The sequence below is a fragment of the Epinephelus fuscoguttatus genome, linkage group LG3, assembly GCF_011397635.1.
Source record: "Epinephelus fuscoguttatus linkage group LG3, E.fuscoguttatus.final_Chr_v1".
Lineage (NCBI taxonomy): Eukaryota > Metazoa > Chordata > Actinopteri > Perciformes > Serranidae > Epinephelus > Epinephelus fuscoguttatus.
Genome location: NC_064754.1, coordinates 45,914,438 through 45,930,067, shown reverse-complemented (window position 1 = coordinate 45,930,067; position 15,630 = coordinate 45,914,438).

Sequence of the window (15,630 nt, the reverse complement as noted above, 5' to 3'; positions counted from 1 at the left end):
TGCTGTAAATGTGTCGGTGTTAGCCAAAGGCTAATTTTCAACTGCAGTCCTCCAGCACGATGTTAAAAAGACCTCAGGTCATTAAAAAACACAAAAACAGGGACACAAAGGTCATAATATGTAAAACAAATAACAAACAGATCAACAAGAATTCACAGCAAAAAACCAAACTGGATGTCTACTTGTTACGGTGTTTGTCAGTCACAGTAAAAGTTTGAATGATTTTACCTGAATGCAATTCTAATGTCTGCAATATGGGGATTTCACAATGAATTGTTCTGTCCTTTTTTTTTTTTTATGACATACACCATGGATGTCTAAAGTAATTTTAGTTCATGGGCCACATACTGCCCAATTTGATCAGATGTTAGCCAGTCTGGTCAATCTATTTAATATTAACCAATAAATAACACATTCCAATTTTTCCCCTTCTTTTAGTGTAAAGAAGTAAAACTAGCCTACATTCTTAAAGTATTAGTTATTTATAAACCATCCATTCACAATATGTAAAAAAGCCTGACAAGTATACTACCCAGCATAGAAGGCCCGCCCTCCTGGCTCTGTGATTGGATGGTAAAACTATATTCCTGATTGGATAGTCAAATGATATGTCAATCTCAGCATCCTGATTGGCTATTCACAGGAACATGTCAAATTAAAGTCAAAACTACTTGTACTTGCAGATTTGATTTGTACCTAACTGTAGGACTTAGGTTTTGACACACACAGCTTCAGTTCTGTGTTTACTGTTTTGCACCTTTGAAACTTGCTTGTACCTGTGAAAATTTGATGCATACCTGTGAATTTTTTTTGTACCTGTGAAAATTTGATCTGTAACTGTAAAAAAACTTTGTAACTGTAAAAATTTGATTCACTTCTGCAAAATATTTTCATAATTGTGCAAATCTTTTTCATTTGTTCACAAAATGTCATGCACAGCTACGGATCTCTGTACAGATTCAAAAATAAAATGCATTTGTTCAAATATTTTTTACAAATTCATGGATTTGAATGCAAGCATACAAAACTTTTTCACACAGGTATGAAACTTTTCCACACGTTTACAAGACTTATGAAACACCTTTTCTTCCATATACATCCCATATGTGGCTTTGTGTTCTTATTTTGGATACTCATATCACCAAATGTTTCTGGAAATGTGGATATATTTACATAACTATTTGAATGATGTCAGACAAGTACTCCATAGGGTTGCAACGAAATGAGATTTTCACATTACTACAACTCTCTCAGAAAATCACAGTCACAGTTTCTCAGTATCACAGGCTATTGTTGGTTGAACAAACATTGTATTACTATAATTGAAAATCAAAGCCATTTTGTTAATGAAAGTATGTGTCTTCTCTCAGAAAATAACTAAATAAAGGGTAAATTCTGTCCAGTTGCATTATTTTTTCAATACCATAGATAAGCAAATGTAGATGGTACGATAACCATCAATTTTTATATCAATATCAATATATCTTGAAACTGGTATGCTGCTTAGTAAATACAGATTCATTTTTTCCCTTCAGAAGAAATACACACTCTGATTAAAGACACTGCTCATTCTATATTTATACTTATTATTGTTGTAATATTATGAAAAAGTTTTTTAAATGTCTGTTTTTTAAAATATATGGTTTTAAATGTTTCAGAGACTTCAACATGTCTAAAGCAATGTGAAAAACAGTTGTCAACACCTTGAGGATTAAATGACCAAAACTGAACTTCAAAATACAATCATACCTTGATGTTTCTCAGCTGTAATGATGACTCCAGTGACTCTTTAAGTGTTTTGTGCAGCCCCACCACTGTGCTTTGGCTGAATATATACAGTAATTTCTACATGGTAGAGGGTGGGGACTTGAAAAAGACCAGGTGTGTGTGTGTGTGTGTGTGTGTGTGTGTGTGTGCGCGCCCCATCTTCCTCAATATGTCATTTTTAGTCTTATGCAGCTGTAATCTGATTTCACTGCACAACATATCATTATTGAAACACCATTAAATGTGGTCAGACCTTGAGGAACTGCTTTACTATAACTCAGTGCAGTGACACACACTGAAATAATTATAAATGAACAATACCATAAAACAACCACATTGTGAATGTAAAGACTTTAGCTGGGACGGCTCAAACAAAGGTGGGGCAAGTTAAGAAATTACTTGATAAATTCTTTCAGCCCGTCCAGTTAGAGGTGGAGGACTGGAGGTTAGACTTTAAGTAACACAGTTTTCACTTGCTTTCAACACGAGAAGTCCTTTCTGGGATGGTTCATAGTCCTTACTGCTCTAAGGTCAGAGTCTGACATTTTCTCAGATTTGTTATCTTTACTGTCAGACTTTTAAAACATAATAACAGTAAAATGATAATAAATATGCCATTAAATGGTTTACTCACCTTTTTGACATCATTGCTTGCCACACCTGTAACATTAAAAACAACAGCAATAAAGAGTGAACTGCATAATGTCTGAAAAACAAGGTGATGCATCAAAATTAGGTTAAAAAAACCCAAAACATATATGAAATACATTTTGTCCACCACCACCTCATTCTGATTACATTTGTTGAGACTTTCAGCATGTACTCATCCACTTCTTTCCTCACTTGCTGAAATATATTCCCAGTATAGCTCAATAACAAATGGGTACAGTCAAAGTACAGTCAAAAACTTAAGAACTAGCTACAATCTAGTGACCCTGCACATTCAGAGGATAGGTAGGTATATTGTCAATAAGGAGGTTTCTCAGCAGTTTACAGAACAGAAGTGCTCGCCATTCAATTGCCGAAAAATGCATTTCTCAGAAATCTCCAAATATCAAAAGTTTTTGATCCCAAATCACAGCATGGATTTTACTGTGGTGTTTCTTAAGATCTTTCTGTCCTAATGTGGTATTTTGAAGGAATTTTGACCATTTTTCATCAATTCTCGAGGTGTAAACCATGCTTAAATTTAGTACCAAAACTTTGTCACAAATGGTATTAACCCCCAAATTATTGCAACAACTTGTGAGACTTAATTGAGCACATGAATGGCTGTCATACACTTTTATCATTATGCTCTAAGCACCTATAAACTCTAAAGGCCCAGAGACACCAAACAGACTTTAGAGAGCTAGCAATGACAAACACCCCATTACGTCGCCTCAAGTTGCTGTGTCTTTGCCAAAAAGTAGCACATAAACACATCACAAAGACTACAGTAGATGACCAACCAGCATGTACATATTGCACCTGTGGGACAGGGAATAACTCTCCACACCAGCACATGGCAGTCATCTGTTTGAGTCATTCAGAAAGGGAAACTGCAAGACTGTCTTGACCCGAGTTGGGAACTGCCCATTGGTCCGACCAGCACACTAACAAGACAGTCCAACTGAAAGAACAGAGCACATTTACCATTCTCCAGGGAAATGAAATGCTTCTGTTAAAGAGCTGAATTTCTGAAAAGAAAAACAATCTTACCTTATGTAACAAGTTTGATTTGGTCTCATTCCCACTTGATTTGAGCCTTTTTTTTTAACCTTGCTCACTTTCATTTCTCTTCTTGTGTGCTCAACTGAACTAACAATCAGAGTGATTTTATTCACCAAGGGGCTCCGCCGATGCTGATTCAACATGCTGAAATTGACCAAAAGAAAAAAATAGCTGGCGAGGGGCAACAGTGCAGGACACACTGCACCAACTAGGGCGACAGACATTTATCGACAGCCCAACACTGACTGTCAGCTGACCATGGCCTAAGTGCACCAGGGCCTTAAACCTTCAATATCTGAATGCAAAGTTTATTACCGATTTATGACAAGAGAAACCTGACACAGTGTTGAGCTGTATCTCAAATTAATCTTCAGTCTCCAGCTTTCACGTGATACATACCACTTCTATGTGGCACATAGTGTTGTCCTGCTAAGCACACCATTCAATACCACTGACCATGATATCCTCTAAGACCGCCTGGAATCCTGGATAGGTATTGGTGGAACTGTGGCAGTGCACTTAACACAGACCACAAATGCCAGGTCAGCTGCAACAGGTGTCCACTATGGCTCGGTGCGGAGTCCAATTCTCTTTTCTATAAACATGCTCCCTCCCAGCCACCTTATATGTAGGTATATCAGTTTCTATTTCTATGTATACGATACTCAAATCTATCTGAGCTGTGACCCTGCAAACAACTACCACAACACTGTCAACCTGCTAAACTGCTTTCATGACTTCTACAAGTGGATGTCATAAAATGTCCTGAAGCTAAATGCTGATAAAGCAGAAATTGTGATCATAGGTCAAGATAGTGCAAACTCCCAAATATCAAACGGCGTTAGCATTGCAGAAATCTTGGTATTGCTTTCAATCAAAACCTTAGACAAACATGTCAAATCAATGGTTCAATCCTGCTTTCATCATCTCAGAAACATGTCAAAGATTAGACCATTTCTTTCCACCAAAAATCTGGAAACTGTGATCCATGCCTTCATGACTACTCAGTGAGACTACTGTAGTTCCTTAGTCTCTGGCATCAGTTAAAAATTCTCTCTCCTGCCTTCAGCTTATCCAAAATTCTGCTGCCAGGATTTGTCTTGAAAACATGACTTTCTTACTACCTGTTGCTTTAAGAACAGATTTTAAGGTATTATTGATTACTTACAAAGCCCCGAGAAGCCTCACTCTGAATTACTTATCTGATCTGGTATTGCCCTAGGTCCCTTTTCGCACCCTGAGATCCTCAGATGTGACGCTCCTTGTTGTTCCCATGTCCAGATTAATTCTCAAAGGTGATAGAGCCTTTGTGGTCAGAGCTTCTAGACTTTGGAATGACTTGCCCGAGAAGGCCACAAACCCTGCCTCATCTTTTAAATCACTTTTAAGCCCACTTTTTATGCCTCCATGCAACAGATGGCCGTGGCCATCTGTTGCATGATGTTTTTGGATTGTTTGTCCCTTTGTCCCATTCTCAAGAATGTAATATCACAAGACCAAATTGAGGGAATTTCTTCAAATTAAAGCACTTTGTAACTATGTTTTGAAAGGTGCTATATAAAGTTTATTATTATGAGTTTATTATCTGTGGTTGTCGATGTACAGTACATGTTTCAAAATGGACTAGGAGGCCAGGTGTCAGCTGACTGATGTAAAATTAATTTGTTACTGTTCTTTGAAATCACTCTAGCTTATTTGCCGGTATAACACATAGAGCCACAAATGTAATTTGAGGTTCCAGATTTTTAATGGTAAATGTTGAAACACAACCTGATGCATCTGAGCCTTATGAATCATTTCACTGAGAAAGCTTTATAGTTTCAGTTACAATATTCATTAAATGCATGAACATTGTCATTCTATTTAAAAAATAACATTTCAAACAAAGTCAACACAAAATGAAAGTATGGCGCTTATAGAAGGTAGTTAGATGACTCATGTCGCATTTGTACTGACTGAATCCTCTATAATTAATGTACTCAAGCACTCCCAGTTCTCAGGTAAACTCTTTGCCTTTGTATAAGACAAGTCATGGTAGTGTGCCCAGGTGCAGCCACGTATCTGGACAGGGCAGGAGGCGTTTTACTGCAGCTGCCCAGAAGGTGTAGTTTCCTATAACATTCCTGGAAGATGCCCTGCCTCAAAAATCTGTTGACATCTACAGAAACCAATTCAATCTCCTCCCAGATCTGAGAGTCCAAAGAGCTTACAGGGTGGAAAGGAATGGCAGAGCACATTGAGGTTGGAAAGGAACTGATATGTGAACAGAAACATGTAGAGAAGAGGGGGAAATAAGCAGAAGATGAAAGAGCAAAGGCAAAAGCAAACAGAAGCCAAGAGTAGAAATGACAATAAAGGGACATTTTCTTATTTGCTGCCTTACTCAGAGTTTAAGGAGAAAAAAAGCTATAACCAATACAGACTTCGAAGTGAAAGAATGAAAGCAGCGGCAGCCAGCATTAGCTTCACTATGTCAAAGATGGCCTTCAACAACTCCAAAGAAGCCTCACTTACAAATTGTATTTTATAAAAACACACAGTTCACTGTGCATTAACACAGACAGCTTACTTTTTGGCAGACAGATTTCTGGCTACAACATTAAGTCCTGACAGTTAAAATATCATCTTTGCACAGATTCTTCAGTCTGAAAAAATCCAGCTGGTTATTGGTGACCTGTTTGCAAAATAATAATATAAATCATGTCACTTTAAGACCAAGGTGGCGTTTTTGAACGGTGTTGTTTCCCTCTGCTTCTTTGTGCTGAGTTAACATACTATGGCTTGTATACTTTACTTCATGTCAAAACATTTTTAAAGATTTTTGCAAAGCTGTAGCACAAGTAAGTTAAATTAGCTTTAAAGGTTCGAGAGGGTTCCCTCACAGCAAGAGGGTTGCCAGTTCGATCCCGGGCGTGGGAGCCCTTCTGTGCGGAGTTTGCATGTTCCCCCCGTGTCAGCGTGGGTTCTCTCCGGGCACTCCGGCTTCCTCCCACAGTCCAAAGACATGCAGATTGGGGACTAGGTTAATTGGTAACTCTAAATTGTCCGTAGGTGTGAATGTGAGCGTGAATGGTTGTCTGTCTCTATGTGTCAGCCCTGTGATAGTCTGGCGACCTGTCCAGGGTGTACCCTGCCTCTCGCCCGATGTCAGCTGGGATAGGCTCCAGCCCCCCCGCGACCCTCAAGAGGATGAAGTGGTTAGAAGATGGATGGATGGATGGGTTCAATAGGTAACTATTATATTAATTAACTTTTTGTCAGATTTGCTGAAACTGATACTATATCCTGACAGTAGTACTAGTGCATGAGACAGATAATCTGTGAAACAATCAGGGTCCTCTGGCTACTGGTCGGGACGTAATGACATTTACAAGAATCCACCACGCCTGGATGAAAACAACCAATCAGAGCCAGGAGAAGTCTCTAAAACTTCCTACAGACTGTAAGATTTTAGCAAGCTTATAAGTTTAGTGCAGCTACACTGTGCCACATGGATCTATCAAACTTGCACAGGCGTAGGATTGGGTAGGGATGGTACGGACACGTCCCTACTCAGCCCCTTCTGTATTGTCCCTACCAATATAGTCTGAGTGGACGGAAGTTCACTGCATAGATCAGCCTCTCATTGGGCGGAATGAGCCAGCTGAAGTCCCACCCTACCACCTCTGGTTGTGTAGCAGTTTTCACAGTCCCCACAACTTGTTGTGACTTGTGTCACATAGTTGACAAACGTCCTTTACTAACTTTTGCGGTGTTTGATCTTGCGGGGATGTAGCCATTTTTCTGCCATGGCTTGCGTCCTGTAGGCGATATTTTTGTGGGCGTGTTACACCAAAACCTGTTTCCCCCTGGCAATATTTTTGCAAGCGCACCGTTGCTGTGGCACCGCCAAGAACGATTGTGATTGGCTGAAAGAAATAAAAAAAAAAAGCCGGGGCATTTTTTTTGTCCAATCTTAAAGTGAGAGTCGGCCCAGCCAGACCTTTCTTTTCTTGAGAAAGGTCTGGTGAGTGAGACCACTACCAGTATAAACACTGGCTGTCGGCGTCCACTCAATATGGTACACAAAGGGTTAACAATAGTTGGTGTCGACCATACGTCCCGCCTCCAATCTCGTATTGCTCATCGATTGGCTCTACCGTTATTTTGGGAACGTGTGATTGGTCCTCCCTAGCGCCGCTCTCTCCACTGACTTTGTGGGTGCGCGTCACCGTACAGCTCATGGCAGTTCGTGAAGGAACAAAACATACACGCGCGCCACCGTTAGCGCTCCACACCGGAGTGCCGAGTGTGAACGGTGAGTCGGTTGTTTCAGTAAATAAGCTAAAAAAATTGTATTTTCTGCCAACACCTGTTGATGTTAGGCTAACTGAATGGCGTTCCTTGGCAACTATTTGCTAGTCAATGAGATGCTAACGAGCTAATACTAGCTGAGCTAAGTTTGGCAACTATTAGATCAATATTATAAGCCAGAGAACATGAAATTCCACTTCACATGCTCCATCAGCAATCATAGATGTCATGTAGTGATGACACAGTTCACATTAATGTTTGTAGTAAGATGACATGATAGAAACTATGGGGTGCCGTTTGTAAAGTGTCTCACGCTGAAAATAACATCAACATTTTGCCACATTTAGCTTCAAACAATGTTTAAAAAAGTATTGTGATTTTTTTAACGTCACCTTTTACCACATTTACAGCAATATTTGTTAACTTAGAAATATATTAAATAGTTAAATCTAAATATTAAATGTGGCACCTAAATGTTAAATGTTAAATCTAAATATTAAATCTAAATCTAAATGCTAAATCTAAATCTAAATCTAAATGTTAAATCTAAATATTAAATCTAAATCTAAATGCTAAATCTAAATCTAAATATTAAATCTAAATCTAAATCTAAATGTTAAATCTAAATGCTAAATATAAATATAAATATAAATGTTAAATCTAAATATTAAATCTAAATCTAAATCTAAATGTTAAATCTAAATGTTTTGGGTGAAACTAAATATTTAGCTAATATGCAAATTCACACTGCCGGTCACCGGAAGTACCAAAATAAAAGCTCGAGATGGTCAGACTGTTTATAGAATCAAATAACGAATTAAAACCAACTTATCGGGGGAAATGGACACTTGAACATACATTAGCGTGATAATAACTACCTAAAATAACAAGAAACGTGTTTGGAGAAATTTTATTTGATGTGTACTTTGAGTTGTTAGTGTCCCTTCTGAGGGAATCACCTTGTTGTTTACAAATACTTCCGGGTAGAAAACCAGCGGAGTTTAGCTACATATATATATGCACATCTCACGTTTTTCACGTCACTGTATCACCGTTTAGACTAATCTGGTGTTTGTAAAGCCTATAAACACTATGACTGAACAAACATTACTATCACGGTCTGAAATTAATAACATGGTTATCGTCGATTAGCGGGGCTAACTGTTAGCTGTTAGCCCCATTAGCGGTGTCTGTAATTACTCACAAAAACTAAACGGTCCGGGAAGAAAATATTTTGTCCAGCGGATGTCTTAGTTACAACATGATTGAGCTAACTGGAGTAGTTTCATGTCGTATCCGACAATGGGAGACATTTAACAGATGACGTCCTGTTAGCTTTGCTGCTGCTGCAGCCACTGGTGCTTTCTAGACATCGTGATTTCCCAAAACTGAATAAATACCACACATCGCAACACAAAACTGCTTTGCTAGCTCAATCATGTTGTAACTAAGACATCCGCTGGAAAAAATATTTTTTTCACGGACCGTTTAAGAGTTAATGAGTCATTACAGACACTGCTAACGGGGCTAAGAACTGACGGTTGTTAGTTTAGCTTAGGTTGTTAATCCCTCCGAAGGGACACTAAGAACTCAAAGTACACGTCAAATAAAATTTCTCCAAACACGTTTCTTGTTATTTTAGGTAGTTATTATCACGCTAATGTATGTTCAAGTGTCCATTTCCGATAAGTTGGTTTTAATTGCTATTTGATTCTATAAACAGTCTGACCATCTCGAGCTTTTATTTTGGTACTTCTGGTGACCGGCAGTGTGAATTTGCATATTAGCTAAATATTTAGTTTCACCCAGAACATTTAGATTTAACATTTAGATTTAGATTTAGATTTAATATTTAGATTTAACATTTATATTTATATTTATATTTAGCATTTAGATTTAACATTTAGATTTAGATTTAGCATTTAGATTTAGATTTAATATTTAGATTTAACATTTAGATTTAGATTTAGCATTTAGATTTAGATTTAATATTTAGATTTAGATTTAGCATTTAGATTTAGATTTAATATTTAGATTTATATTTAGCATTTAGATTTAACATTTAGATTTAGATTTAGCATTTAGATTTAGATTTAATATTTAGATTTAGATTTAGCATTTAGATTTAGATTTAATATTTAGATTTAACATTTAGATTTAGATTTAGATTTAGATTTAATATTTAGATTTAACATTTAACATTTAGGTGCCACATTTAATATTTAGATTTAACTATTTAATATATTTCTAAGTTAACAAATATTGCTGTAAATGTGGTAAAAGGTGATGTTAAAAAAATCACAATACTTTTTTAAACATTGTTTGAAGCTAAATGTGGCAAAATGTTGATGTTATTTTCATCGTGAGACACTTTACAAATGGCACCCCATAAGAAACAGTCTGAATAAATAAAGTGTAAAGGCTATGAATAATAGCTCCTTCAGTGACAGTCTTCAGCATCCATGGTGTGTGAAGGAGACACTTAGGAGAATAGAGATCCACTGCTCCCAGTAAAAACACCAACACTGTCATATGTATGTAATAGATATTTGGTGTAAGTGCAACATTTTGCACACAGTTGTATTATAATGATTTTGGAGCATTTACATTTTTGTTGATTTATTTTATTTATGTTTAACATGATGAAGCTGACTAACTTGTGTTGACATTATAGGGCTGTCAAAATTGCTCAAAAATGACGTTCGAATATTCCTTCTAAAAATAACTCATAGGTTCGAACCATTCGAATATTTTTTTTCCGCATTATGTCCACAAGAGGGCAAACTAATACAAGGAAACATACTTGTATGTGTATTAATACAAGGAAACATAACTACTTGTAGGTATTTTTATTTCAACATAAACGTCTTTAAAAACATTTACATACCTACACATTAAAACACATAAAACAATTATCTATAACATTACGTTATAAACGACCGCGGACCTCTCGCTCGCCCCCCCTCTCTGACAGGTTTTACTTTTTTGGAAATTATTTTACAACCACAATTTTACACCTCACAATACACCATTGTGGAACAACAGATACATACTCCACAAAAGAAAATCCTTTTTTTATAGGAACTGGATGGACAGAAATATTTGGTGCATAATGGACATATTAGACACAAATGGAAATATACTTGCCTATCATGAGCTTTGTTATAAATTCAGTTTTAACTGCAACCTCACAGAATTTAATTGTCTTATCAAGGCCATACCCAAAGCATTTCTTGTTTTAGCAAAAAATACATTATTGCATTCTCAGTCCCCATCCCATCTTCCCACACTTTTTATTAATGAATTTCATTTTCTTGACAAAAGATGTTCAAACAAATTCATACGATCCATCTTAACAAACGAATTATACCCTGCCCAATCGTCTAGAAATAGTATTTTGAATCTGTTTGACCAATCAGTGGTATCCAAATTGAGGACAAAGTTCTTTAAATACCCAGTTCCACCCAAATCAAAAGAAATCCACTACAAAATAATGAATGATTTCTACCCTTCCAGTGAATTTCTAAGACTAAGATTTGGTTTTGAGAACAATGTGTGTGTTTTCTGCAATGGTGATATTGAAACAACAGAGCATCTTTTTATTTCATGCTCTCATACACAGTTATTCTGGAAACAATTTAGTGAATGGTTAAGCAGGAAAACCACAACAATGCCTGTTTTAGATCACAAGAGTATTATTTTTGGAGTGTCATTAAAAGATACAAAATTGGACCTCATGATAAATGTTTTACTTATTTTAGCAAAATTTTTTATTCACAAAGCTAAATTTATTAAAACCCCACCCATCTTTATTGGCTACTATAATGAAATTCAACTTTACACCAAGTCCCTTAAAAGTATAAACTCCAAACATGCAAAAGACCTCTGTAGACTAATTGGCAATGAATAAATATTTTAAATTTGCCATTCAGCCTTATTACATCTTACATCATTTTATTTATTATTATTATTAATTTTTTTATTTATTTATTTATTATTTTTTGCATTATACTCAGTAATGATTAATTTATGATTTACTCAATTTGGTACTCTTTTTGTTTTGTTTGCTGTCTTTGTGTTTTGTATCTCTGATGTTCTGTTCTTTGCATTTTGAAAGATGTTAAATAATTGATATTTGCCTTGTTATGTTGTACATTATCCTTTTTCTAATGGTTAAATAAAGAGAGAAAAAAAAAAAAAAAAACCGTGGCCACACCGCCTGCGGAGAGAGGGACCCAACTGCAGTCAAGATGGCCGACTAGGGCGCCGCCATATATCTAGTCTATACCGGAAAGTTGGAAAGTCCCAAGCGGAAGTTTCTTCTTCGTGTAATTTTTTGCTTATTCCGCGGCCATACTGATTAGCGGGTTGTGTTCAGAGAACGAGAGAACGGTAAGAAAAATAATCTTTTAATTATCACCCAACGAGTGTGGTATGGTTTCTAAGATGTAATTCGTGCTATTTACAAATGCGATGCATCGAAGAATTAGAGTGTCATGTCTCGTAAAGGCTGTTTCTCCGCTTGACTCGATGGTCTGGGCTAACGTTAGTTTAGCCAAAGAAAGTACGCAAAGTCGTATGGCAATTTTTTCAGCGTTTTTGGTGTGTGTATTACCCTATACACACACACGCGCATATTTATTTCTTACATATATATGTATGTGTGTGTATAAATAGATACAAACAGTCAGTGTGGGTCAAAATGCCGTAACAGGCTGTTTTATTATGGTGGAGGGTCGCTAACATCAATTTAAAAAAGTTAAAAAAAAAGTCAAATATTTCGCTGCAGGTGGTGGTGGCACACCGGTCAGCAGGCTGGTGCACTGGCAGTGTACTATATGTGAACAAAACAAGAAATAATTAAATGCCAAAACTAGAAAACAAAATAAACCCTCTTTACCCCAACAGAAACACACCCAAATTAATACCAGTGCCACAGCAAACCTTAAAGGATAACACCACAAATCGACAGGTGAACTCCCACTGCACCAGCTGCTCCTGTGACCACAGGCCAACACCAGCTGCAGCACTACAACAAAAAAACAGAGTTATAAGTTAGCCATGTACTCCAACTACTAAAAACAAAATCCAAATATAATAGTAGGTCAGAACGGCAATCAGCACTTTACCTGTAAATTTAACAGAGCACGTGTTAAATCTCAGGCTACAGACATGCAAACAATGGTTGATAATAAGGAGGCATTCTCATACCTTGCCCCTGGCACTACTGTAGGACTGTTAGGACCCTTTACAAAAAAAAGAATAAATTATTGGCAGACCCACATATTTACACAGTTTCTATATTTACATACTATATACAAATAAAATACCTCAGGGTGCAAAATATATATATGTATATATATATATATATATATATATATATATATATATATATATATATATGTATATATAGTTCGTGTGATCCTGGTCACTTTATTATTACCATCAAGGAACATATCTGTTGCCCGGACCGGACATAGAACTGTTGGCTGTTGGACTCAGGCCGTGTTATTTGCCAAAGGAGTTTTCACATGCTATTATTATTATCCCTCCTCATCCTCATCCATCCTTCAATCATGTCACCATGGCAACGACACTTTGTTTTTTTTTTTACACTAGTATGTCTGCCACTGCTGTGTATATTGTTGCATATATTCTATTGTGTTGTACATTTTATATTTCTATATGTTATATATTATACTACAGTCTTTGTTGAATAGGAGCAACTGTAACACTAACAATTTCCCCCCGGGGATCAGTAAAGTATTTTTGATTCTGATTCTGATTCTGATATATTCTTTTCTTCCAGATGCACCCTTCTATAATTGAAACAGGCTGAAGTGCACAACCGTGTCGCCATCTGTGTTTGCGTGTCCTCTCTGCCCCAGATTCACTACCAAAAACGAAAGTGTCATCCAGAGGCACTTGGCGAATCATGAGGCAAATGCAGTGCATTTCAAGGGTATGTTCATCAAAACATCAAAAAAAAAAAAAAAATCTGTGCACACCTGAGTGTGTGACAGGTGCGTCGGAGGAAAATTCAACTCGAAGAACAATTAGGGAGACTCCCGCACACTGTCTCGCTTTGTCTTGATTTATTGAATAAACGACGTTTCGGTCTGAACGACCTTCATCAGGTATACTTGCAGCCTGCAAACATTTCTACACATGTGCACGACTTAATGTAGCACTGTTATGTCTGTTGTATAACTCTACTTCCCTACCTCGTGCAATACTGTATGTTTACACTGTTTTTATCTCTATGCAATATTTATTTCACTGTGTATCGCACTGTAAAATCTCGCTGCTAATATTCTGTGCAATCCGTAAATGTAAACATAGTTTACATTGCTTACATGGCTTAGTATGTACATTGCTTAGTATTTTTATTCTTAATGTTACACACCATGTGTGTATTGTACAACTCTGTACACAATTATCCTGCACATATATCCATATCTCTCCCATATATATGTACAAGTGAAAGGTGTATATACTGTAAGTAGTCTTGTGTGTATAGCCCTGCCCATTTAGTACTTAATATTTTATATTTGTTATATTTGTATATCTTTGATTCTGATATGTATATACAAATGTTCTGATTTTTAGCTTAATTTTATAAGTATCCTACTGTCACTTTCTCCTTCCTATCTGTACAGCTTGAGCTGCTGTGACATGATTGAACTCAGTAAAGACGTTGTTTACAAAAAAGAGAACTCCAAGTGAAGTTATTATTGCCAGTATGATAGTGTAATATTGTGTTTTATTGGATTCCAGAAATAAAATAGAATTAACAGAAGACTGACAATAGGAAAATATAATTATTGCATTCATTTAATAGCTAAACTGGATAATGAACACATCTCTAGACCCAGGAAATGCCTGTTCTGTTGCAGTAACAAATGTCTGGCGCCATTGTGTTGCCCATGATGTCCCCGCCATCCCTGAAGATCCCTGGTGGATGAAAATACAACCAGCAGGATTGAAGTCATTTCTCTAAGCTGCTGTTCTGTGCCTTTGAACAAACGGGGTGTGGGGAGCTGTGTCTGCACAGTGTTTGAATGATATTTGTAGCAGAGGCAGATTAATACACCATGAATCTACAACAATTTTCCTTCCTCCCCAGCAGACTGCAGCATAAAACAACACACTTGCCACCACAGACTGATAAAACATCTGCAGCATCTTACTACAGATGTCAAGAGATCTGAGCTTCCTTAAGAAAAGAGGCGGCTCTGCCCCTTTTGTAGAGAGCGTCTATGTGTAGGTACCAGTCCAAATTATTATCCAGGTGTACACCTAGATACTTATGACTTGGCACCACCTTGATGTCCATCCCACAGGTATTCACTGGCTGAAGAGGGTGATAGGACCCGCAGAAATCTATAATCATTTCCTTGGACTTTGAGGTGTTCAGTAGGAGACAGATCTTGTGACTCCAGTCACTGAAGTCTTTTATCAGTTCCATGTATTCAGATTCCTGCCCATTCCTGATACATGCCACAATGGCAGTGTCGTCCGAGTATTTCTGGATGTGGCAGGACTCAGAGTTGTATTTGAAGTCTGCTGTGTACAGTGTGAACAGGAATGGAGCCAGGACAGTCTCCTGTTGAGCCCCCGTGCTGCTCATTAATGTCCCAGAAGCACAGTTCCCCAACCTGACATACTGTGCGCTTCCTCTCAGGTAATCTGTGATCCAGGAGATAAAGGAAGGATCATATGATTAATGCATAATGTCTGGGCAGTACAACCCTTACACTGTACCACCAATGATTTACAGTGCCTTCTTTTTTACTGTTAACATAAATTAATATTAACCATATGCTAATGTGAAAGTATGACATTTGTTGTGACCAT